Source organism: Gymnoscopelus microlampas (genome assembly GCF_963454915.1).
Source record: "Gymnoscopelus microlampas genome assembly, chromosome: 6".
Lineage (NCBI taxonomy): Eukaryota > Metazoa > Chordata > Actinopteri > Myctophiformes > Myctophidae > Gymnoscopelus > Gymnoscopelus microlampas.
In genome coordinates, this window is record NC_139943.1 from 12,391,350 (window position 1) to 12,418,602 (window position 27,253).

Consider the following 27,253-nt stretch of genomic DNA (forward strand, 5'->3'; position numbering starts at 1 on the left):
TCACAAGACTCAAGGTCTTGAGTCGAACCAATTACTCCCGCGGAGACATCAAATTTCTCTTTTGGGCCTTGAGTCTTGGGACTCAAGGCAGTGGTTCACAAACTTTTTAGCTAAAAATGTTGCTTGAGGCTTGGGTCCCAGCTCCCGGGGAGACATCAAATTTCTCTTTTGGGTCTTGAGTCCCAAGACGCAAGACCCAAAAGAGTCTTGAGTCAAGACCCAGGCTCCCGGGGAGACATCAAATTTGATGCCTGGGTCTTGACTCAAGACCCAAAAGAGAAATTTGATGTCTCCCCGGAATCATACAAGGAAGTAAAATGTATTATAAGCAAGAAAGGAAACACGGCCGCAATAAATGGATCCAGGGAGAAAGCGTGGCAAAGTATTGCAGACAAATTAAATGCACAAGTTGTCCAAAAATATATACAATTTATATACAAGCCCATAAATATATAATTCCGTTAGGCTTAAACATGAGGAGTGTATAGTGAATATTGGAATTATCGCCTACTAATCTACAATGCGATAGCCTATTATATGTGCCATGCATCCAACCTGTCTGAGTCTGTGCTCAGGAATGTGTCAAAAACAAAATAATCTCCATGAATTCAAGGCTTCATGGAGTGTGTAATTGATAGAAAATAAGTATTTTTGGGGTGAACTATTCTTTTAAGTGTTTTACTCAGTACGTTTCAGGCAATTTAAAGTTGATTGGTAGTGACTTTTTTTTTGGTCCCTAACATTCATCGAGCTCTGGACTTAGTAATTTTTTTTCCGTTTTGGTAGTGACACTACCGAAACGAAAAAAAAAATGTTCCCCCAAAAACCTGTTAGGAGTATGTTTCAGGCAATTTAAAGTTGATTGGTAGTGACTTTTTTTTTGGTCCCTAACATTCATCGAGCTCTGGACTTAGTATTTTTTTTTCCGTTTCGGTAGTGACACAATGGTGTCACTACCGAAACGAAAAAAAAAATGTTCCCCCAAAAACCTGTTAGGATTACGTTTCAGGCAATTTAAAGTTGATTGGTAGTGACTTTTTTTTTGGTCCCTAACATTCATCGAGCTCTGGACTTAGTAATTTTTTTTCCGTTTCGGTAGTGACACAATGGTGTCACTACCGAAACGAAAAAAAAAATGTTCCCCCAAAAACCTGTTAGGAGTACGTTTCAGGCAATTTAAAGTTGATTGGTAGTGACTTTTTTTTTGGTCCCTAACATTCATCGAGCTCTGGACTTGGTAATCTTTTTTCCGTTTCGTTAGTGACACTACCGAAACGAAAAAAAAATTGTTCCCTCAAAAACCTGTTAGGAGTACGTTTCAGGCAATTTAAAGTTGATTGGTAGTGACTTTTTTTTTGGTCCCTAACATTCATCGAGCTCTGGACTTAGTAATTTTTTTTCCGTTTCGGTAGTGACACAATGGTGTCACTACCGAAACGAAAAAAAAATTGTTCCCCCAAAAACCTGTTAGGAGTACGTTTCAGGCAATTTAAAGTTGATTGGTAGTGACTTTTTTTTGGTCCATAACATTCATCGAGCTCTGGACTTAGTAATTTTTTTTCCGTTTCGGTAGTGACACAATGGTGTCACTACTCACTACCGAAACGGAAAAAAAAATGTTCCCCCAAAAACCTGTTAGGAGTACGTTTCAGGCAATTTAAAGTTGATTGGTAGTGACTTTTTTTTTGGTCCCTAACATTCATCGAGCTCTGGACTTAGTAATTTTTTTTCCGTTTCGGTAGTGACACAATGGTGTCACTACCGAAACGAAAAAAAAATTGTTCCCCCAAAAACCTGTTAGGAGTACGTTTCAGGCAATTTAAAGTTAATTGGTAATGACTTTTTTTTTGGTCCCTAACATTCATCGAGCTCTGGACTTAGTAATTTTTTTTCCGTTTCGGTAGTGACACAATGGTGTCACTACCGAAACGAAAAAAAAATTGTTCCCCCAAAAACCTGTTAGGATTACGTTTCAGGCAATTTAAAGTTGATTGGTAGTGACTTTTTTTTTGGTCCCTAACATTCATCGAGCTCTGGACTTAGTAATTTTTTTTCCGTTTCGGTAGTGACACTACCGAAACGAAAAAAAAATGTTCCCCCAAAAACCTGTTAGGAGTACGTTTCAGGCAATTTAAAGTTGATTGATAGTGACTTTTTTTTTGGTCCCTAACATTCATCGAGCTCTGGACTTAGTCATTTTTTTTCCGTTTCGGTAGTGACACAATGGTGTCACTACCGAAACGAAAAAAAAATTGTTCCCCCAAAAACCTGTTAGGATTACGTTTCAGGCAATTTAAAGTTGATTGGTAGTGACTTTTTTTTTGGTCCCTAACATTCATCGAGCTCTGGACTTAGTACATTTTTTTCCGTTTCGGTAGTGACACTACCGAAACAAAAAAAAAAATGTTCCCCCAAAAACCTGTTAGGAGTACGTTTCAGGCAATTTAAAGTTGATTGATAGTGACTTTTTTTTTGGTCCCTAACATTCATCGAGCTCTGGACTTAGTCATTTTTTTTCCGTTTCGGTAGTGACACAATGGTGTCACTACCGAAACGAAAAAAAAATTGTTCCCCCAAAAACCTGTTAGGATTACGTTTCAGGCAATTTAAAGTTGATTGGTAGTGACTTTTTTTTTGGTCCCTAACATTCATCGAGCTCTGGACTTAGTAATTTCTTTTTCCGTTTCGGTAGTGACACTACCGAAACGAAAAAAAAATGTTCCCCCAAAAACCTGTTAGGAGTACGTTTCAGGCAATTTAAAGTTGATTGATAGTGACTTTTTTTTTGGTCCCTAACATTCATCGAGCTCTGGACTTAGTAATTTTTTTTCCGTTTTGGTAGTGACACTACCGAAACGAAAAAAAAAATGTTCCCCCAAAAACCTGTTAGGAGTATGTTTCAGGCAATTTAAAGTTGATTGGTAGTGACTTTTTTTTTGGTCCCTAACATTCATCGAGCTCTGGACTTAGTATTTTTTTTTCCGTTTCGGTAGTGACACAATGGTGTCACTACCGAAACGAAAAAAAAAATGTTCCCCCAAAAACCTGTTAGGATTACGTTTCAGGCAATTTAAAGTTGATTGGTAGTGACTTTTTTTTTGGTCCCTAACATTCATCGAGCTCTGGACTTAGTAATTTTTTTTCCGTTTCGGTAGTGACACAATGGTGTCACTACCGAAACGAAAAAAAAAATGTTCCCCCAAAAACCTGTTAGGAGTACGTTTCAGGCAATTTAAAGTTGATTGGTAGTGACTTTTTTTTTGGTCCCTAACATTCATCGAGCTCTGGACTTGGTAATCTTTTTTCCGTTTCGTTAGTGACACTACCGAAACGAAAAAAAAATTGTTCCCTCAAAAACCTGTTAGGAGTACGTTTCAGGCAATTTAAAGTTGATTGGTAGTGACTTTTTTTTTGGTCCCTAACATTCATCGAGCTCTGGACTTAGTAATTTTTTTTCCGTTTCGGTAGTGACACAATGGTGTCACTACCGAAACGAAAAAAAAATTGTTCCCCCAAAAACCTGTTAGGAGTACGTTTCAGGCAATTTAAAGTTGATTGGTAGTGACTTTTTTTTGGTCCATAACATTCATCGAGCTCTGGACTTAGTAATTTTTTTTCCGTTTCGGTAGTGACACAATGGTGTCACTACTCACTACCGAAACGGAAAAAAAAATGTTCCCCCAAAAACCTGTTAGGAGTACGTTTCAGGCAATTTAAAGTTGATTGGTAGTGACTTTTTTTTTGGTCCCTAACATTCATCGAGCTCTGGACTTAGTAATTTTTTTTCCGTTTCGGTAGTGACACAATGGTGTCACTACCGAAACGAAAAAAAAATTGTTCCCCCAAAAACCTGTTAGGAGTACGTTTCAGGCAATTTAAAGTTAATTGGTAATGACTTTTTTTTTGGTCCCTAACATTCATCGAGCTCTGGACTTAGTAATTTTTTTTCCGTTTCGGTAGTGACACAATGGTGTCACTACCGAAACGAAAAAAAAATTGTTCCCCCAAAAACCTGTTAGGATTACGTTTCAGGCAATTTAAAGTTGATTGGTAGTGACTTTTTTTTTGGTCCCTAACATTCATCGAGCTCTGGACTTAGTAATTTTTTTTCCGTTTCGGTAGTGACACTACCGAAACGAAAAAAAAATGTTCCCCCAAAAACCTGTTAGGAGTACGTTTCAGGCAATTTAAAGTTGATTGATAGTGACTTTTTTTTTGGTCCCTAACATTCATCGAGCTCTGGACTTAGTCATTTTTTTTCCGTTTCGGTAGTGACACAATGGTGTCACTACCGAAACGAAAAAAAAATTGTTCCCCCAAAAACCTGTTAGGATTACGTTTCAGGCAATTTAAAGTTGATTGGTAGTGACTTTTTTTTTGGTCCCTAACATTCATCGAGCTCTGGACTTAGTAATTTCTTTTTCCGTTTCGGTAGTGACACTACCGAAACGAAAAAAAAATGTTCCCCCAAAAACCTGTTAGGAGTACGTTTCAGGCAATTTAAAGTTGATTGATAGTGACTTTTTTTTTGGTCCCTAACATTCATCGAGCTCTGGACTTAGTAATTTTTTTTCCGTTTCGGTAGTGACACTACCGAAACGAAAAAAAAAAAGTTCCCCCAAAAACCTGTTAGGAGTACGTTTCAGGCAATTTAAAGTTGATTGGTAGTGACTTTTTTTTTGGTCCCTAACATTCATCGAGCTCTGGACTTAGTAATTTTTTTTCCGTTTCGGTAGTGACACAATGGTGTTACTACTGAAACGGAAAAAAAAATTTCCCCCAAAAACCTGTTAGGAGTACGTTTCAGGCAATTTAAAGTTGATTGGTAGTGACTTTTTTTTTGGTCCCTAACATTCATCGAGCTCTGGACTTAGTAATTTTTTTTCCGTTTCGGTAGTGACACTACCGAAACGAAAAAAAAATGTTCCCCCAAAAACCTGTTAGGAGTACGTTTCAGGCAATTTAAAGTTGATTGGTAGTGACTTTTTTTTTGGTCCCTAACATTCATCGAGCTCTGGACTTAGTAATTTTTTTTCCGTTTCGGTAGTGACACAATGGTGTCACTACCGAAACGAAAAAAAAATTGTTCCCCCAAAAACCTGTTAGGATTACGTTTCAGGCAATTTAAAGTTGATTGGTAGTGACTTTTTTTTTGGTCCCTAACATTCATCGAGCTCTGGACTTAGTAATTTCTTTTTCCGTTTCGGTAGTGACACTACCGAAACGAAAAAAAAATTGTTCCCCCAAAAACCTGTTAGGATTACGTTTCAGGCAATTTAAAGTTGATTGGTAGTGACTTTTTTTTTGGTCCCTAACATTCATCGAGCTCTGGACTTAGTAATTTCTTTTTCCGTTTCGGTAGTGACACTACCGAAACGAAAAAAAAATGTTCCCCCAAAAACCTGTTAGGAGTACGTTTCAGGCAATTTAAAGTTGATTGATAGTGACTTTTTTTTTGGTCCCTAACATTCATCGAGCTCTGGACTTAGTAATTTTTTTTCCGTTTCGGTAGTGACACAATGGTGTCACTACCGAAACGAAAAAAAAAATGTTCCCCCAAAAACCTGTTAGGAGTACGTTTCAGGCAATTTAAAGTTGATTGGTAGTGACTTTTTTTTTGGTCCCTAACATTCATCGAGCTCTGGACTTAGTAATCTTTTTTCCGTTTCGTTAGTGACACTACCGAAACGAAAAAAAAATTGTTCCCTCAAAAACCTGTTAGGAGTACGTTTCAGGCAATTTAAAGTTGATTGGTAGTGACTTTTTTTTTTGTCCCTAACATTCATCGAGCTCTGGACTTAGTAATTTTTTTTCCTTTTCGGTAGTGACACAATGGTGTCACTACCGAAACGGAAATAAAATTGTTCCCCCAAAAACCTGTTAGGAGTACGTTTCAGGCAATTTAAAGTTGATTGGTAGTGACTTTTTTTTTGGTCCCTAACATTCATCGAGCTCTGGACTTAGTAATTTTTTTTCCGTTTCGGTAGTGACACAATGGTGTCACTACCGAAACGAAAAAAAATTGTTCCCCCAAAAACCTGTTAGGAGTACGTTTCAGGCAATTTAGAGTTGATTAGTAGTGACTTTTTTTTGGTCCCTAACATTCATCGAGCAATGTACTAAGTCCAGAGCTCGAAAAAAAAAGTCACTACAAAGTACTACCAATCAACTCTAAATTGCCTGAAACGTACTCCTAACAGGTTTTTGGGGGGACGATTTTGGCCTCCACACTTAGTGCTTTTTTCGGATTTAACTTTCGTTTTGGTACAAACTTTCGTTTCGGTAGTGACACAATGGTGAAAAAAAAAATGTACTCTACAAAGTACTACCAATCAACTCTAAATTGCCTGAAACGTACTCCTAACAGGTTTTTGGGGGGACGATTTTGGCCTCCACACTTAGTGCTTTTTTCGGATTTAACTTTCGTTTTGGTACAAACTTTCGTTTCGGTAGTGACACAATGGTGAAAAAAAAACTTTTACTCTACTAAGTACTACCAATCAATTCTAAATTGCCTGAAACGTATTCCTAACAGGTTTTTGGGGGGACGATTTTGGCCTCCACACTTAGTGCTTTTTTCGGATTTAACTTTCGTTTTGGTACAAACTTTCGTTTCGGTAGTGACACAATGGTGAAAAAAAAAATGTACTCTACAAAGTACTACCAATCAACTCTAAATTGCCTGAAACGTACTCCTAACAGGTTTTTGGGGGGACGATTTTCCAAAACTTTCGTTTCGGCAAAACGTTTCGGTAAAAAGAAAATTTACATAGTCCAGAGCTCGATGAATGTTAGGGACGAAAAAAAAAGTCACTAAAAAGTACTACCAATCAACTCTAAATTGCCTGAAACGTACTCCTAACAGGTTTTTGGGGGGACGATTTTCCAAAACTTTCGTTTCGGCAAAACGTTTCGGTAAAAAGAAAATTTACATAGTCCAGAGCTCGATGAATGTTAGGGACGAAAAAAAAAGTCACTAAAAAGTACTACCAATCAACTCTAAATTGCCTGAAACGTACTCCTAACAGGTTTTTGGGGGGACGATTTTCCAAAACTTTCGTTTCGGCAAAACGTTTCGGTAAAAAGAAAATTTACTAAGTCCAGAGCTCGATGAATGTTAGGGACGGAAAAAAAAGTCACTAAAAAGTACTACCAATCAACTCTAAATTTAAAATTTACCGAAACTTTCGTTTCGGTAAAAAGAAAATCGTTTCGGTAAAAAGAAAATGTATTAAGTCCAGAGCTCGATGAATGTTAGGGACGGAAAAAAAAGTCACTACAAAGTACTAACATTCAACTCTTTTTTTTCGTCACCAGCATTTTTTCGTCACCAGCATTTTTCGTCATTTTTCGTCATTTTTCGTCACCAGCATTTTTCGTCATTTTTCGTCACCAGCATTTTTTCGTCACCAGCATTTTTCGTCATTTTTCGTCACCAGCATTTTTCGTCATTTTTCGTCACCAGCATTTTTTCGTCACCAGCATTTTTTGTCATTTTTCGTCACCAGCATTTTTTCGTCACCAGCATTTTTCGTCATTTTTCGTCACCAGCATTTTTCGTCATTTTTCGTCACCGGCATTTTTCGTCACCAGCATTTTTTCGTCACCAGCATTTTTCGTCATTTTTCGTCACCAGCATTTTTTGTCATTTTTCGTCACCAGCATTTTTCGTCATTTTTCGTCACCAGCATTTTTTGTCATTTTTCGTCACCAGCATTTTTTCGTCACCAGCATTTTTCGTCATTTTTCGTCACCAGCATTTTTCGTCATTTTTCGTCACCAGCATTTTTTCGTCACCAGCATTTTTCGTCATTTTTCGTCACCAGCATTTTTCGTCATTTTTCGTCACCAGCATTCGTCACCAGCATTTTTCGTCATTTTTCGTCACCAGCATTTTTTCGTCACCAGCATTTTTCGTCATTTTTCGTCACCAGCATTTTTCGTCATTTTTCGTCACCAGCATTTTTTCGTCACCAGCATTTTTCGTCATTTTTCGTCACCAGCATTTTTCGTCATTTTTCGTCACCAGCATTCGTCACCAGCATTTTTCGTCATTTTTCGTCACCAGCATTTTTTCGTCACCAGAATTTTCCGTCATTTCTCGTCACCAGCATTTTTCGTAATTTTTCGTCACCAGCATTTTTCGTCATTTTTCGTCACCAGCATTTTTCGTCATTTTTCGTCACCAGCATTTTTCGTAATTTTTCGTCACCAGCATTTTTCGTAATTTTTCGTCACCAGCATTTTTCGTAATTTTTCTTCACCAGCATTTTTTCGTCATTATTCGTCACCAGCATTTTTCGTCATTTTTCGTCACCAGCATTTTTTGTCACCAGCATTTTTCGTCATTTTTCGTCACCAGCATTTTTTGTCATTTTTCGTCACCAGCATTTTTTCGTCACCAGCATTTTTCGTCATTTTTCGTCACCAGCATTTTTTCGTCACCAGCATTTTTCGTCATTTTCCGTCACCAGCATTTTTTCGTCACCAGCATTTTTCGTCATTTTTCGTCACCAGCATTTTTTCGTCATTTTTCGTCACCAGCATTTTTCGTCATTTTTCGTCACCAGCATTTTTTCGTCACCAGCATTTTTCGTCACCAGCATTTTTCGTCATTTTTCGTCACCAGCATTTTTTCGTCACCAGCATTTTTCGTCATTTTTCGTCACCAGCATTTTTCGTCATTTTTCGTCACCAGCATTTTTTCGTCACCATTATTTTTCGTCATTTTTCGTCACCAGCATTTTTCGTCATTTTTCGTCACCAGCATTTTTCGTCATTTTTCGTCACCAGCATTTTTCGTCATTTTTCGTCACCAGCATTTTTCGTAATTTTTCGTCACCAGCATTTTTTCGTCATTATTCGTCACCAGCATTTTTCGTCATTTTTCGTCACCAGCATTTTTCGTCACCAGCATTTTTCGTCATTTTTCGTCACCAGCATTTTTTGTCATTTTTCGTCACCAGCATTTTTTCGTCACCAGCATTTTTCGTCATTTTTCGTCACCAGCATTTTTTCGTCACCAGCATTTTTCGTCATTTTCCGTCACCAGCATTTTTTCGTCACCAGCATTTTTCGTCATTTTTCGTCACCAGCATTTTTTCGTCATTTTTCGTCACCAGCATTTTTCGTCATTTTTCGTCACCAGCATTTTTTCGTCACCAGCATTTTTCGTCATTTTTCGTCACCAGCATTTTTTCGTCACCAGCATTTTTCGTCATTTTTCGTCACCAGCATTTTTCGTCATTTTTCGTCACCAGCATTTTTTCGTCACCAGCATTTTTCGTCATTTTTCGTCACCAGCATTTTTCGTCATTTTTCGTCACCTGCATTTTTCGTCATTTTTCGTCACCAGCATTTTTTGTCATTTTTCGTCACCAGCATTTTTTCGTCACCAGCATTTTTCGTCATTTTTCGTCACCAGCATTTTTTCGTCACCAGCATTTTTCGTCATTTTCCGTCACCAGCATTTTTTCGTCACCAGCATTTTTCGTCATTTTTCGTCACCAGCATTTTTTCGTCATTTTTCGTCACCAGCATTTTTCATCATTTTTCGTCACCAGCATTTTTTCGTCACCAGCATTTTTCGTCACCAGCATTTTTCGTCATTTTTCGTCACCAGCATTTTTTCGTCACCAGCATTTTTCGTCATTTTTCGTCACCAGCATTTTTCGTCATTTTTCGTCACCAGCATTTTTTCGTCACCATTATTTTTCGTCATTTTTCGTCACCAGCATTTTTCGTCATTTTTCGTCACCAGCATTTTTCGTCATTTTTTGTCACCAGCATTTTTCGTCATTTTTCGTCACCAGCATTTTTCGTAATTTTTCGTCACCAGCATTTTTTCGTCATTATTCGTCACCAGCATTTTTCGTCACCAGCATTTTTCGTCACCAGCATTTTTCGTCATTTTTCGTCACCAGCATTTTTTGTCATTTTTCGTCACCAGCATTTTTTCGTCACCAGCATTTTTCGTCATTTTTCGTCACCAGCATTTTTCGTCATTTTCCGTCACCAGCATTTTTTCGTCACCAGCATTTTTCGTCATTTTTCGTCACCAGCATTTTTTCGTCATTTTTCGTCACCAGCATTTTTCGTCACCAGCATTTTTTCGTCACCAGCATTTTTCGTCACCAGCATTTTTCGTCATTTTTCGTCACCAGCATTTTTTCGTCACCAGCATTTTTCGTCATTTTTCGTCACCAGCATTTTTCGTCATTTTTCGTCACCAGCATTTTTTCGTCACCAGCATTTTTCGTCATTTTTCGTCACCAGCATTTTTCGTCATTTTTCGTCACCTGCATTTTTCGTCATTTTTCGTCACCAGCATTTTTTCGTCACCAGCATTTTTCGTCATTTTTCGTCATTTTTCGTCACCAGCATTTTTTCGTCACCATTATTTTTCGTCATTTTTTGTCACCAGCATTTTTTCGTCACCAGCATTTTTCGTCATTTTTCGTCACCGAAACGGAAAAAAATGTACTAAGTCCAGAGCTCGATGAATGTTAGGGACAAAAAAAAAAGTCACTACCAATCAACTTTAAATTGCCTGAAACGTACTCCTAACAGGTTTTTGGGGGAACATTTTTTTTTTTGTTTCGGTAGTGTCACTACCGAAACGGAAAAAAATGTACTAAGTCCAGAGCTCGATGAATGTTAGGGACCAAAAAAAAAGTCACAAAAAAGTCACTACCAATCAACTTTAAATTGCCTGAAACGTACTCCTAACAGGTTTTTGGGGGAACATTTTTTTTTTCGTTTCGGAAGTGTCACTACCGAAACGGAAAAAAAAATGACTAAGTCCAGAGCTCGATGAATGTTAGGGACCAAAAAAAAAGTCACTACCAATCAACTTTGAATTGCTGGAAACGTACTCCTAACAGGTTTTTGGGGGAACATTTTTTTTTTCGTTTCGGAAGTGTCACTACCGAAACGGAAAAAAATGTACTAAGTCCAGAGCTCGATGAATGTTAGGGACCAAAAAAAAAGTCACAAAAAAGTCACTACCAATCAACTTTAAATTGCCTGAAACGTACTCCTAACAGGTTTTTGGGGGAACGTTTTTTTTTTCGTTTCGGAAGTGTCACTACCGAAACGGAAAAAAATGTACTAAGTCCAGAGCTCGATGAATGTTAGGGACCAAAAAAAAAGTCACAAAAAAGTCACTACCAATCAACTTTAAATTGCCTGAAACGTACTCCTAACAGATCTTTGGGGGAACTTTTTTTTTTTCGTTTCGGAAGTGTCACTACCGAAACGGAAAAAAAAATGACTAAGTCCAGAGCTCGATGAATGTTAGGGACCAAAACAAAAGTCACTACCAATCAACTTTGAATTGCTTGAAACGTACTCCTAACAGGTTTTTGGGGGAACATTTTTTTTTTCGTTTCGGAAGTGTCACTACCGAAACGGAAAAAAATTTACATATACCAGAGCTCGATGAATGTTAGGGACGAAAAAAAAAGTCACTAAAAAGTACTACCAATCAACTCTAAATTGCCTGAAACGTACTCCTAACAGGTTTTTGGGGGAACGTTTTTTTTTTCGTTTCGGAAGTGTCACTACCGAAACGGAAAAAAATGTACTAAGTCCAGAGCTCGATGAATGTTAGGGACCAAAAAAAAAGTCACTACCAATCAACTTTGAATTGCTTGAAACGTACTCCTAACAGGTTTTTGGGGGAACATTTTTTTTTTTGTTTCGGAAGTGTCACTACCGAAACGGAAAAAAATGTACTAAGTCCAGAGCTCGATGAATGTTAGGGACCAAAAAAAAAGTCACTACCAATCAACTTTAAATTGCCTGAAACGTACTCCTAACAGGTTTTTGGGGGAACAATTTTTTTTTCGTTTCGGTAGTGACACCATTGTGTCACTACCGAAACGGAAAAAAAATTACTAAATCCAGAGCTCGATGAATGTTAGGGACCAAAAAAAAAGTCACTACCAATCAACTTTAAATTGCCTGAAACGTACTCCTAACAGGTTTTTGGGGGAACATTTTTTTTTTCGTTTCGGTAGTGTCACTACCGAAACGGAAAAAAAGTACGAAGTCCAGAGCTCGATGAATGTTAGGGACCAAAAAAAAAGTCACAAAAAAGTCACTACCAATCAACTTTAAATTGCCTGAAACGTACTCCTAACAGGTTTTTGGGGGAACATTTTTTTTTTCGTTTCGGTAGTGTCACTACCTAAACGGAAAAAAAAGTACGAAGTCCAGAGCTCGATGAATGTTAGGGACCAAAAAAAAAGTCACTACCAATCAACTTTAAATTGCCTGAAACGTACTCCTAACAGTTTTTTGGGGGGACGATTTTGGCCTCCACACTTAGTGATTTTTTCGGATTTAACTTTCGTTTCTGTAAAATAAATTTTACCGAAACGAAAATAACCAATCAACTCTAAATTGCCTGAAACGTACTCCTAACAGGTTTTTGGGGGGACGATTTTGGCATCCACACTTAGTGATTTTTTCGGATTTAACTTTCGTTTCGGTGGTGACAAACTTTCGTTTCGGTAGTTTGATTACAAAATGTAAGTTGTGTAAAAAATAATCTGACTATACTAAGTTGTTATTTGTTTGTTTAAGTCAGGCTACACTCTACTCAGAGTCATAAGTTTACAAGATGTACTAAAGTACAGTGAACGTCTGTGCGGTTTGTCTTCATCACTGAAAATAACGTACATGTAAACTGATATAAAACTGCTGTCATGAGCAGTTGGGGTGAAGAAACACAATCGTTTCACTCCTAATAATACCTATTTGATTTGACATCCTGACTTGCTGCTGTAGCTGAGGCTTGAACCTGTTACCTGCGGCTCACTAGTCAGTGACTCTATCCATTCACCTACAGCTGTTTCCTTGGAATCTGTGGTTCTGAAACGTTTTGTTGTCAACCCCCCAAATTGACATGTATTTGGGCAGTGGACCCCAATGTGAAAAGATGTAGTGTCAGGCTCCCCCATGAAAAAGATGTATATTTATGCTGTAACACATTTTTTTTAAAGTTATTTGTCTTGTTTGTTGTTCAAGTCAAAGCACCAGGAAGGCTGTACTTGTTAGCCATCTGTTAGCTCAATGGGTTGAGACGCAGTATTCATGATCCAGAGGCCATGAGTTCAAATCCCATTGATGTCTTTCCTATGATTCTTTCCTTTGCAGACTGGCTTCCAGAAGATCAAGTGAAAACTACCAGGAAGGCTATATTGGTCATCCAACTGTTAGCTCAATGGGTTGAGACGCAGTATACATGATCCAGAGGCCATGAGTTCAAATCCCATTGATGTCTTTCCTATGATTCTTTCCTTTGCAGACTGGCTTCCAGAAGATCAACTGAAAACTACCAGGAAGGCTGTACTTGTCAGCCATCTGTTAGCTCAATGGGTTGAGACGCAGTATTCATGATCCAGAGGCCATGAGTTCAAATCCCATTGATGTCTTTCCTATGATTCTTTCCTTTGCAGACTGGCTTCCAGAGGATCAACTGAAAACTACCAGGAAGGCTGTACTTGTCAGCCATCTGTTAGCTCAATGGGTTGAGACGCAGTATTCATGATCCAGAGGCCATGAGTTCAAATCCCATTGATGTCTTTCCTGTGATGCTTTCCTTTGCAGACTGGCTTCCAGAAGATCAACTGAAAACTACCAGGAAGGCTGTACTTGTCAGCCATCTGTTAGCTCAATGGATTGAGACGCAGTATACATGATCCAGAGGCCATGAGTTCAAATCCCAGTGGTGTCTTTACTGTGATGCTTTCCTTTGCAGACTAACTTCTAGAAAAACAAGTTAAAACCACCAGGAAACCTGTAACTCTCAGCCAACAGCTTAGCTCAACTGGTAGAGCGTCTGTCCAATAATATGACTTGACCTGACTTGAGTGGGTTCGATTCCCACTCAAGTCAAGTGTCCCCGGTATCTTGGGGCAACGGATAAATTGACTGATATCCTTAGTGATGCTTCCCTTTGCAGACTAACTTCTAGAGAACAAGTTAAAACCACCAGGAAACCTGTAACTCTCAGCCAACAGCATAGCTCAACTGGTAGAGCGTCTGTCCAATAACATGACTTGACTTGAGTGGGTTTGATTCCCACTCGAGTCAAGTTACATGACTTGACTTGACTTGAGTGGGTTTGATTCCCACTCGAGTCAAGTCAAGTCAAGTTATTGGACAGACGCTCTACCAGTTGAGCTATGCTGTTGGCTGAGAGTTACAGGTTTCCTGGTGGTTTTAACTTGTTTTTCTAGAAGTTAGTCTGCAAAGGGGAGCATCACTAAGGATATCAGTCAATTTATCCGTTGCCCCAAGTTACCGGGGACACTTGACTCGAGTGGGAATCGAACCCACTCAAGTCAAGTCATGTTATTGGACAGACGCTCTACCAGTTGAGCTATAATGTTGGCTGAGAGTTACAGGTTTTCTGGTGGTTTTAACTTGTTTTTCTAGAAGTTAGTCTGCAAAGGGAAGCATCACAGGAAAGACACCAGTGGGATTTGAACTCATGGCCTCTGGATCATGTATACTGCGTCTCAACCCATTGAGTTAACAGATGGCTGACAAGTACAGCCTTCCTGGTAGTTTTCAGTTGATCTTCTGGAAGCCAGTCTGCAAAGGAAAGAATCATAGGAAAGACATCAGTGGGATTTGAACTCATGGCCTCTGGATCATGAATACTGCGTCTCAACCCATTGAGCTAACAGATGGCTGACAAGTACAGCTTTCCTGGTAGTTTTCAGTTGATCTTCTGGAAGCCAGTCTGCAAAGGAAAGAATCATAGGAAAGACATCAATGGGATTTGAACTCATGGCCTCTGGATCATGTATACTGCGTCTCAACCCATTGAGCTAACAGTTGGATGACAAATATAGCCTTCCTGGTAGTTTTCACTTGATCATCTGGAAGCCAGTCTGCAAAGGAAAGAATCATAGGAAAGACATCAATGGGATTTGAACTCATGGCCTCTGGATCATGAATACTGCGTCTCAACCCATTGAGCTAACAGACGGCTGACAAGCACAGCCTTCCTGGTGCTTTGACTTGAACAACAAACAAGACAAATAACTTTAAAAAAAATGTGTTACAGCATAAATATAAATCTTTTTTCATGGGGGGCCCTGACACTACATCTTTTCACATTGGGGTCCACTGCCCAAATACATGTCAATTTGGGGGGTTGACAACAAAACGTTTCAGAACCACAGATTCCAAGGAAACAGCTGTAGGTGAATGGATAGAGTCACTGACTAGTGAGCTGCAGGTAACAGGTTCAAGCCTCAGCTACAGCAGCAAGTCAGGATGTCAAATCAAATAGGTATTATTAGGAGTGAAATGGTTGTGTTTCTTCACCCCAACTGCACATGACAGCAGTTTTATATCAGTTTACATGTACGTTATTTTCAGTGATGAAGACAAACCGCACAGACGTTCACTGTACTTTAGTACATTTTGTAAACTTATGACTCTGAGTAGAGTAAAATATCTATAAATCCTTAGTACATGTTATTATGTGCCCTATAGTAAAGTGAAAACAGTTCATCATTTACAACTGTCTGTTAATGTGACTTTCTCCTTACCTGTTGCAAACTACCTGGCTTTCATGAATGCAGATGCCAAACAATTACTAGAATTATCTTTCATGTTTAATATATGACTCGTAAGACATTCGTAAAGAGTGTGTTGACCATTTGCTAACGTTATCATGGGCCTTGTTGTAAAGTGAAGACTATGCATTATTATTTCATGTTTAACAGTGATTAGTAAAACATGTGACATCAAAAAGTGGCAAAAGTAACGTTATATAGTATACAAGTATACAACAATTTATTAAGATATAAAATGTAGCAACTCTTGGCCACAGCACACACTGACATTTAAACAAAGAAATTAATCACAACAGAATCACAGAGTAGCAGCTTGGAGCCTCTGCAGTCACCACCTCCCAGTGCAAGTTAGCTTTAGCTGCTAAGCTAAACTGCTAAGTATGGAGGACATTACTAGCCTACACATCAAAACAAACATTGTGGATACAAACAGCCACCATCAAAATACCCCCTAGTCATAATGCTACTTCATGTGTGTAAGATTAGCCATTTTATGTTACCTCGATCACCTGCAACAAGACAGTTAAAACACATAAAACATGAATTAGACATATTTCTGTCCAGTCTGCAACTGCATCACTGTTCACTTCCTCCCTAGTAGGCTACTGCAGGTGTAATGCAGGTAATCAGTGTGTTGCCAGATTTTGCAAAAGAAACAAGCGGACAGGTCTATGAAAACAAGCCCAAAAGAAGCAACTAGGCTCAGGCTCATGATAACGTCTGCAAATGGTTTACATACTCTTTACGAATGTCTTACGCATCATTTGCTTAACATGAATGATAATTCTAGTAATTGTTTGGTGTCTGCATTCATGAAAGCCAGGTAGTTTGCAACAGGTAATAAATGATGAACTGTCTTCACTTTACTGTAGGGCACATAATAACATGTACAAAGGATTTATAGATATTTTAGGAATGTTTTACAAAGCATGTTAAACATGAACAAACACATTAACAGACAGTTGTAAATGATGAACTGTCTTCACTTTACTATAGGGCACATAATAACATGTACTAAGGATTTATAGATACTTTAGGAATGTTTAACAAAGCATATGTTAAACATGAACAAGCTACCAATAGCTTGTATATATTATGTAACATCAGTTACAAATGATTTAATAATCATTTACAGATGTATTATACATGGCTTATTCATGAATAGTTACTAATACCTTTATAGATGATTTGTAACCGTAGTTATAAAGGTTTTAGTAATCATTTACGAATGTCAATAAACAGGTTGTTAATGATTTGTTAATAGTCTACAAACTGCTTATAAACGTTTATAAATGCTTTAGAATGGGTAGTTACAAATGATTTAATAATCTTTTACAGATGTATATAAATGGCTTATTCATGAATAGTTCACTACTTACTAATACTTTACAAATGATTTGTAACTGTAGTTATAAAGGTTTTAGTAATCATTTACAAATGTCAACAAACAGGTTGTTAATGATTTGTTAATAGTCTACAAACTACTTATAAACGTTTATAAATGCTTTATAACGGGTCATTATTGTAAAGTGCTACCAACACCTCTCCCCCTGACAGAATGACTGAATCTATGATCAGGGTTCATTATGACACAACTTTTTTTTAGTTTTAGGTTAATGTTAAAAACCATCTGTTGAAAAAAAAATGCAAAGGATGGTTGGAGAGCAAACAGAGGGATGTTTAATGTTATCAAAACACATTCCTTATTGTCATATCTTAAAGTCATTTGTCAATTTCAGAAGACCAAAACTAGCAGTTTTAATCAAGAGTGTGAACCTGGCTCAGAGTTCAAACAAAATAAGAGCAATACACTTAAACACAGAATTGATTAGTATAAAGACAAAGGCTAACTAGAATTTTCACAATTCAGGGCAATTGCAAAGTGTGGTTGCGCCGACACAGAGTTCTGGGTTGCGGCCATGGGGGTCCAAGGAATCCATCGTCACATAGTAGTTCACAGTCCAGTCCCCAGTGGTGTTGAAGATCTCAAAATAAATTATTGTTAAAGCAAACTTGCCATTTTTTTAACCTTTATTGTTCTGATCTGAGATATTGTGAGGAGACAATACCCTGTTTATATAGAGTAAATGGCATAATCTGCTATTTGCAAACAAGTTGTAAATACTCAGAAGACATTTCACGTTTTCCTTATATTATGATGTCATGTTTTGTGAGTATAAGATTCAGCACCTATTTTTCCCCAGCCTGATAATAGATATTAAATACCTTGTAATGTACTTGGGAATGTCTCACCATATAATACATGTGGAACCATTACGATACTTGTTGACCTGGCTAGTAGCTGGGTTGAAGCCATACCATTTTGTATATTGTAAAATAGATACTCCCCAGCATATCAGGCACATCAATGTTACTGAATGGCGTCAATACCACAATGAAAAACCATTGTTTAGCCTACATTGTGACAGACTTGTCATCACCAGGCAGGAGTTTTGGATAAGCTCTAATGTCCATGTAGATTGCTTCACAGTTTTACACACAGTAGAGGGATTGAAGTCCATTTTGTCCAGCAGGCAGAGATTATAGTCTGACAACACTTTCAATTACAAGCTTTGACTCTTGCATGGATCAAACCGTTAAGTGTATAAGTTGATCAAATAAATTAAAACACCAGATTGTACAAGGCAAAAATTGTTGTCAGTTAAACAAACAACTTTTGTGTATTATGTTCATATGTGTATGGGCTTAGGCATATAGTTGTTGTTATTATGATTATATATGTAATAATAGTATGGTTATATTTTATGATTCTATATATATATAGGTTAATTATAGTTATAGTGATAATTATACAATTATATATTATGGTAACTATTACAATGCCTGTAAACAGTTTATTATTGACAGATATATTATTGATGCTATAATGATTATTATTACTACTATTACTGTTATTATCCAAAATTATATTCTAACTTTTAACTGGGTCAGAAGGGGCACTGCTTGATGGAAAATCATCAACATAACTTTCTGCTAAATCTTCAGCTGTAGAAGGGCCTTCACCAGGATCATCACAAGGTTCATGTGCTTTATTAAGATGCTTTCGAAACCCAGAAAAAGTGCCAAAGGCATGTGAACAACCAGGCTGACCACATTTAAGATGAAGTGTCTTTCCTGAACAAAGTCTGTGGATCAACTTCAAGTGCTTTGTCAGTGAATTGGCATTTGCCTGAGTGCTTGTGCAAATGAAACACAACATCTTTAGTATAAACAAAAAATCACTGCAGCATCAGAGCCCTCAAAATAAAACACAACAGCATCTCAAAAGTATACAAAAAGAATCAGTGCATCATCCGAGCCCTCATCTCTTCAACCCTGGGATTCACCTTGGTGGTAGCAGCATCGATTTGGTAAACAGCGGTTTGCAAGAAGTTGTACACATTGGCCAGATCCCTGTTGTATGATAATAATAATAGATCCCTGTTGTATGAGGTACCAAAGACAAAATGAGCTATGCAAAGCTCATCAAAAGAGGCAAGAGAATCTGGTGACCAGGGGTTGACACTAAGGTCTCAGAGGCACTTGCCCGTCGGGCAAGTACAGGTCATTTTCTACTTGCCCACAGGTCTTGCCCACTTGCCCGAAAAGTAAATCGTCCTTTATAAAATGATAGGTTAAATTTGAATTACTGTTCAATTTAACAATTATATTTTACTTTCTACTTGCGAATTATGGGGCTGCACGATAAAAAAGTCATACCTCAATATTTATGCCAAATATCTAAATAGCTATGAATATGACTATGGGTTAAAGGTAGAGTATGTGATATTTTTTGGTTAAAACAAAAAGGTTTTTGTTATGGGTTAAAGCTCTATATTCTGATAGTACTCATTGCTATAGAGTGTTTGTTCAGTAACAGGGCTCTCTCTGTCTCTCCAGCTCTTTGATATACAGAAAATACATTTCCAGGTAGGTGACACCATTTCAGCCAATCAGAGAGTACCCATCTATCAGCTTCATTGTTATAGTGTTCCAGTTCCAATTTTACATGCTCATTTCTTTGTTTCATCACTTCCAATTTCACTTGTTTAATCTCTATCCTGAGTTCTATGTCCTGATATCCTAACCTGAAAAGGCATTTTCTGTTTAATAAAGAGCTGGAGAGACATGGAGAATTATGTTACTGAACAAACACTCTATAGCAATGAGTACTATCAGAATATAGAGCTATTTAACACTTATTTTAACAAAAGAAAATCACTTACCCTACCTTTAACACTTGTTATTTTATATTTTTAGTGAAAACAGCACGTTACAGGCCAAAAGTGCTCTTATTTTACATTCCACAGACCAGAAGACACTTACTTTTCCATAACTTGACAAAGCGCTCTTATTTTGAAGTTCATCGACCTGAAGTCAAGGGTTTACGTTCGTCCAATCTCGGAACCCAGAGTACAACTGAAAAGGAAAAACAGCGACCTCTGTTGTTCGTTCCTCCTCAGTTACACTCTGGGACAATGCCGACGAAGCACACGTGCGCAAGGAAACCGGGGTTTAAGTCTGCCTTCATCGCTCCACTTCCGGGTGGTGCGACTACATTTTCATTCCCACTAACAATATTTCTACACGGAACACTAACACCACTTCTCCCAGAGAACATGGATCGTTTTGGTTATAAGCCCACTTGTTTCTATGATGAAAGAGTAAGTTCAAATGTGAATATCTTTCCGTGGTTTTGTCTGCTCCGCGGACGCTATTGTTAAATTAGTTTCGGTTAGTTTCCAGCAGGGAAGATCGACGGACACGTGAATCCCGCCCACTACATTTGATTGGGTAAAGCGCGGCCTGCTTCCTGATCTGAAGGCACGCCCACTCCCACACAGTGTGTACACGTTCTCACGAACCTTCAGGACAGATTCCAACGCAGTGCAGAATCTGTTCTTGAGAGATTAACGTTCGTCTGACTTGACAAGTGTTAAGCTTTGACGGAGGTACTGGGCTTGCACTGCCGTTTTGAACTGATACTGACATAAGGAAGGCTTCACAAGCTGCTTCTTGTATTTTTACACGTCAGATAGAGACAAGTAGGGACCTGCAGCACATGTGACAAAAGTCAGCGGTGTTTTTGTTTTATATCGCGGGTGGGATGCAAGCAGCCATGCTCGTCATCAACTCCACTTTCTCACAAACGTATCTCTTCACACTAGATTCCAAACGTGATTTTGCAACCCGGTGATTTATAACTAGTTGCGTGCCCATGTCTTCAGTATTATGTGAGCTTGTAGATTAGCTGTTTTCGCCGTGTCGCAGGTTCAGTGTGTGTGTGTGTGTGTGGGAGAGAGGGAGAGGGGGAGGGGGAGCGCTCTGGCCACGCTAGAGTGTCTAAAGACGGATATCTCATGTTGTGTTTTATACCAAACAAAATACAGTTGCATCCCCACTCAAAATGCGCACCTGCCCGTCGGGCAACCAGATAGCAAACTTCACCTGCCCTACCATTTTATTTACCTGCCCCGGGCAGTCGGGCAGGCGTTAGTGTCAACCCCTGGGTGACTTACAAGGGATTGCACGTTTGTCAATCAAAATGAAGTACTTGCGAATCACACTCTTCTGGGTACCCACAGCAAGCAGATAGGGTTGAAGGCTCTCTGTGATGCTGTCCAGATGCCCCTGGACACTGGTCCCAGTCTGTGAAAAGAGAACTTTATTAGTCTTGCTATTAAAATTAGTCACCGTTTGCAAACAGTTTAGAGCCGGATCGCAATGGGATGTTTTGGTCACGATTAGGTAGCCTCCAGAATCACTTTTATTGCCACAATATGAGATGAACCATAAGGACATTTTCTGCTGTATAATTTATATTCTGCAAAATGTAAAGGACCCCCCAAAATGATATGAATTTGGCCGCGGATCCCCATCTCAAAATATTTTGTTCCATGGACCCCCAGAAGCAAAGATTTGAGTTATTGTTCGCTTTAAAAGAATATGTATTTTCAAAAAATAGCAGATCTACAAGCTCATAGCGCGGCACTCGGTGCCGCACTATGAGCTTGTATATCTGCTATTTTTGAATAGTCAAAGTGTAAAATAATGCTTTTTAGCTCAAATGAAAAAGTGACACAGATGCTTCCTCAGGTCTTAGTGGGTTAATGCAAGGCAGTTGAAGAGCCACATACATACATACATACAGCCACATATACAATGGCCTCACGACACTGGGTTTCTGTGGTTAGCTGGTTTTCCTCACAGACGGGAGCTCTGTCGCCAGCATTTGGACCACCTGTAACAGTGTAGAAACCACATATACTGCTGCAATACTTTCCAGTGATATGCATTTACTATAAGGATCCATCTTCACAGTTGCTAGAAAGTGGACTGGGGGAAACATGACATGTTGCACTGGTTCTTCCTGTGTGTGTGTGTGTGTGTGTGTGTGTGTGTGTGTGTGTGTGTGTGTGTGTGTGTGTGTGTGTGTGTGTGTGTGTGTGTGTGTGTGTGTGTGTGTGTGTGTGTGTGTGTGTGTGTGCGCGCGTGTGTGTGAACATGTGACTTCCCCCTTAAATTCTAACTACAATCAAAATCACACACCCGTCAGTGGCTGAAGATTTCTGCTCTTTTTTTGTCCCTCTGATGCTTCTTTTTGAAGTGATTTCACTCGCCATGCCAGAAACCCACTCCCATCTACTGGATTGTAATACTGTTCCTAAAACACAAGAAGAAAAGAGGGGGGGAAAGTGTCATTTGGTTTTAATGAGCATGTGTAAATGTGCGTTAGACTGGTGTTTTATGTACTTACATAGCCCAAATTTCCCTGGGGATCGGCCAGGTATGGGAATAAGGCAGTGATGCCCTTTGCATAGTCCTCTTTAACACGCCTTGAAGGACTCGTCCTACAGTACACACACACGTATGAGATCCAAACAAAAGTATTGCTGTGCCGCTGCCTTCTGCAAAAACGAGGATTTTGGCCTGCACCAAGTACAACCAAAATTGTGTATTGGGTGCATAATTTTTAGATGACAACATACCCATGTTCACTTGCCATGTGTGCAACCAATATCTTCACCATGTCGCGTCTTCTGGTATCCGTTAGGCTTTTTGTCCGAGCATACTCGGTAAGGATCCTCTCTCCGCCAGGTCTGTCCTTCAGAATTTTTTCAACCATCTAAGTGGAAGTAAAAAAAAGGGAGGGGAAACACAGGGATAGACAGTAATATTTTAACCCATTAAGACCTGAGGCCGATTCTACATGTCTCCTAAATCCCAACAGTTTTCTGAAAAACGTATGTTTCTATATCAGTGGTGCTCAATCTTTTTCATGTCAAGGACCCCCAAAATCATATGTATTTGGCCGTGGACCCCCGTCAAAATATTTTGTTCCAGGGACCCCCAGAAACAAAGATTTGAGTTAAAAATGTTCGCTTTAAAAATATATATATTCAAAGATTTGCACACATTTTCACAAATTTTCAAAAATAGCAGATCTACAAGCTCGTAGCGCGGCACTCGGTGCCGCGCTATGAGCTTGTATATCTGCTATTTTTGAATAGCCCAAAGTGTAAAATAATGCTTTTTAGCTCAAATCTAAAAATGACACAGTTCCAGGTCTTAAAGGGTTAAAGCACTGGTCCTACAGGCCACTACATTTGGTGGCCAAGTATATTTAAGGTGACAAAAATGTAAACCATGACCCCCCCCCCCCCCCCCCCCCCAAAAAAAGCAACGCTAACCTGAGCGAGACGAGTCAGGTCAGCTCTGTCTCTTGGAGCAGGACTGATGGTGACATCCGAGTCCCCGTCATTGTCTGCACCAGAGCTGAGAAAGGAGCTGCTGCTGCTGGCAATGGAATTGCTTGCAGAGGGGCTCACTGAATCTAGCAATAATGTTGACATAACAAGTGTGATTAGCAAGAGAGGAATGTTTGTGGCAAGTGTAATGTAAAAAGCTCACATTAGATACGGAAGGATCCACACACCAACAAAGTTCTTCCTCAGACACTTTCTCTCTTTTACTTACATTGGGCGTATAGAAACAAAGATCATTTCAAAGTACAAAAATATACCTGTGTGACATTTTAGGTTAGCCAGGACTGTATGGATGAGGCTATAAGGCTCCATGTTGATAAGCAACAGAACTCACCTTCAGGATTTGGGTCTTGGGGTGAACAAATCTCCAACACACCAAGGTCTGGTTTCTTTATAAAAAACTGAAACGCCTCCTCGTTAACTTCAGTGTTCAAGTCATCATAGACTTTTAAGTCTGAGGTACTAGGAATTTCAAATTTCTTGGCAACTGAAGACAAAACAAGATTGCACAAGCTTATTGATAAATCTGTTGTGCAATTGATTTAATTTGTATTAATGTGTCATAAAAGTGGATTAAAATAGCCACAGAAAATTCAATCATATGAGGAAGATTGACAGTCCTACTGAAGACATTGAATCACTCTATCTAACTATATAAATGGCGACCGACTTCCGCACCCTCGGTGTCGACACCCCACAGCTCTGTTATCGAATAAACAACGCACCGCCAGACCACATGTCGCCAACTGACTCGCCACGGCGGCCGCGCTGAATTTACGCCTCGCGTAGGGGACATCTCACTGCTCACTACACCTTTTCCACCGCGCAACATAATTAATTCTACTCACCAAATGTCGGACAAAACGGAAGGGGAGGCAGCTTCGTACCGTTTACCGTGCGCACGACCTCATCACCACAACAGCAGCCAGCCGCTGCGGGGGGTTTTTCCTTTTTTTCCAAACTTTTTTTTTGGTCACCATTTTCTCCAGGCACCATTTCTGGTGTAACGTGCGGCAGCATGCGCTGGGTTGCCAGGTTTGCACAGCCTGCGCCAGAAATCTCTACTGCCCACTCTGTGCTGCAGCTACACGGACACACAGACAGGGACACGGAGGGACCTACAACATGTCTGGACATGTCTGTGTAAGCGAGAACTATACTTCGCCAGTACAACGCTGTGTAACCGAGAGCACGTGCGCACGACCAAATCACAACAACACCAGGCGGCCGCCATCTTGCAGAAAGGGCTGCCATTCGCCAGCTTTCAGAAAAACAAGCAACCACCTTCATATTTTTTTTTTTTTTTTTTTTTTTTTTCCTTTTGGAAATTTTCATCCCACGATTTCCGCGCGGACCACCAGGGGGTCCGCGGACCCCCTGGTGGTCCGCGAAACATACAAAATATAATTTCTTCTACTTATTTTTCATCATTTTGTAACTTTTACATTACACTTTCTTACAATTTTTTTTTTTTTTTCCCTTTTTGCAAATGTTACTTAGACAATTTGTCTACCCCCATATACACACGCCCACGCGGGCCCCGTGCGCGTACATGCCTCTAACAGCCATAATCCCCATCTATACTGCCCACTCTGTGCTGCAGCTACACGGATACAGAGACAGGGACACGGAGGGACCAACAAACGCAAAGCCCCGTGCGCGGCTGGGGTTGAGGGGGGCGTAGCCCCCCGAAACTCTAGTCCTAAATAAAATGGATTGTGCCTTGTACTGTACACCCAGCATGTTGTTGCATATGGCAGTGGTTCTCAATTTGTCACGTTAAGGACCCCCCAAATTGACAATTAGCCCACAGACCCCCATTTGAAAAGATATGCCAGGGACCCCCATAATAAGAAGACTTTTACGGTTCTAGCAGTGATTCTCAACCATTTTAATATCAAGGACCCCCATTTAATGGCATGTCTATCTCTGGGACCCCAATTTATATTGTAAATGTTAAGACAGTGTAAAAATGGAACCAAATGGACCCCAATCATTTGTACACCATCAATGGCATAGGGCATGCTGTGGAACAATGTTTCACTCACCACACTCCAGAAATTATGTAAAAGACAGTGGTCCCTCAAAGCAGATGTATTTCTGCCGGTCAAGATGTTTCACACGTACAGCATGCATGCTTTGATGGAGAAAACATAATAATGTTACTAAGACGATATATGGTACAACAACTCATGCAGTATGAGGAGTGTTACAATTAGAAACTATTACAAAAGCACTATCTACAGGCAGACTAAATGTAAAGGACCCCCCAAAATGATATGAATTTGGTCGCGGACCCCCATCTCAAAATATTTTGTTCCATGGACCCCCAGAAGCAAAGATTTTAGTTATTGTTCGCTTTATAAGAATATATATTTGGGAAAAAATAGCAGATCTACAAGCTCATAGCGCGGCACTCTGTGCCGCGCTATGAGCTTGTATATCTGCTATTTTTGAATAGTCAAAGTGTAAAATAATGCTTTTTAGCTCAAATGAAAAAGTGACACAGATGCTTCCTCAGGTCTTAGTGGGTTAATGCAAGGCAGTTGAAGAGCCACATACCATTCCTGCAATGTCTAGGAATCGTGTAAAGGTGGTGAATATTTCAGGACTTCATTGGGTCATGAACCATTGCTTGGCGATGGGTGAAGGTCTGTTTCATCTTCTCCTTGATGATTGCTTCATCAGTTGTATGCTTCGTCAGTGCAATGGCCTCACGACACTGGGTTTCTGTGGTTAGCTGGTTTTCCTCACAGACGGGAGCTCTGTCGCCAGCATTTGGACCACCTGTAACAGTGTAGAAACCACATATACTGCTGCAATACTTTCCAGTGATATGCATTTACTATAAGGATCCATCTTCACAGTTGCTAGACAGTGGACTGGGGGAAACATGACATGTTGCACTGGTTCTTCCTCTGTGTGTGTGTGTGTGTGTGTGTGTGTGTGTGTGTGTGTGTGTGTGTGTGTGTGTGTGTGTGTGTGTGTGTGTGTGTGTGTGTGTGTGTGTGTGTGTGTGTGTGTGTGTGTGTGTGTGTGAACATGTGACTTCCCCCTTAAATTCTAACTACAATCAAAATCACACACCCGTCAGTGGCTGAACATTTCTGCTCTTTTCTTGTCCCTCTGATTCTTCTTTTTGAAGTGATTTCACTCGCCATGCCAGAAACCCACTCCCATCTACTGGATTGTAATACTGTTCCTAAAACACAAGAAGAAAAGAGGGGGGAAGCTGACAAGTGGAGAGGAGGGGAGAATAGAGGAGAGGAGAGCATTAGACCACAAACCCCCATAACCTACTAGTATTTGACCTCAAGACAATGTCAATAAGCCAACATTAGATAGTTACACACCTTGCAGTAGGTCTGGGATGGTGTGTCTGTCACCTGGGTCCGCAGCAGGAGCTGTAAAAAAAAGAAATACAATATTTTAGACACAAAGCTATGAAAGTACATGCATATCAATAGACAATAGCAGATCTACAAGCTCACAAAGTAAAAGCCAAAGTAAAAGTGAGCTTGTAAGCCTACAAGCTCACTTGTTGACAAAATGTTGCATTGTGAGCTTGTAGATCTGCCATTTTCAAATAGCCAAAGTTTAAATGAGGCTGAAGTGGTTAATGCACCCTATGTTTTTTTAAACATAACCAAAATCTACAAAGTAACTAAAGTTTTCTAACAATTGTAGTGGATTAAAAGTACAATATTTGCCTCTGAGCTGTAGTGGATAGAAGTACAAGTACAGTATTTTTCCCCCAAAATCCCCCCCCCCCCCACAGATAAACATTGTGAGGCGTTGTGAGCTTGTGGATCTGCTATTTTCTTAGATCATTTTAGATAAGAGCCTATCTAATGCAATGGTTCTCAAAGTGGGGGTCCGGGGACCCCC

General features: G+C 39.4%; 1 protein-coding gene and 2 long non-coding RNA genes across 3 annotated transcripts in view; all 3 read right to left on the bottom strand.

The window, feature by feature from the left end:
• irak4 (interleukin-1 receptor-associated kinase 4) overlaps nt 1-27,253 on the bottom strand; it is a 273,859-nt gene that overhangs the window by 224,253 nt on the left and 22,353 nt on the right. The window lies entirely within an intron of this gene.
• On the bottom strand, nt 23,357-26,044 carry LOC311047398. The gene is made up of 4 exons (XR_014600980.1): nt 25,928-26,044; nt 25,414-25,502; nt 23,700-23,852; nt 23,357-23,433 (listed from the first exon to the last, which is right to left on the bottom strand). It is a non-coding gene; the product is annotated as an uncharacterized lncRNA (long non-coding RNA).
• Nucleotides 26,059-26,771, bottom strand: LOC311047399. The gene is made up of 3 exons (XR_014600981.1): nt 26,719-26,771; nt 26,453-26,597; nt 26,059-26,152 (listed from the first exon to the last, which is right to left on the bottom strand). It is a non-coding gene; the product is annotated as an uncharacterized lncRNA (long non-coding RNA).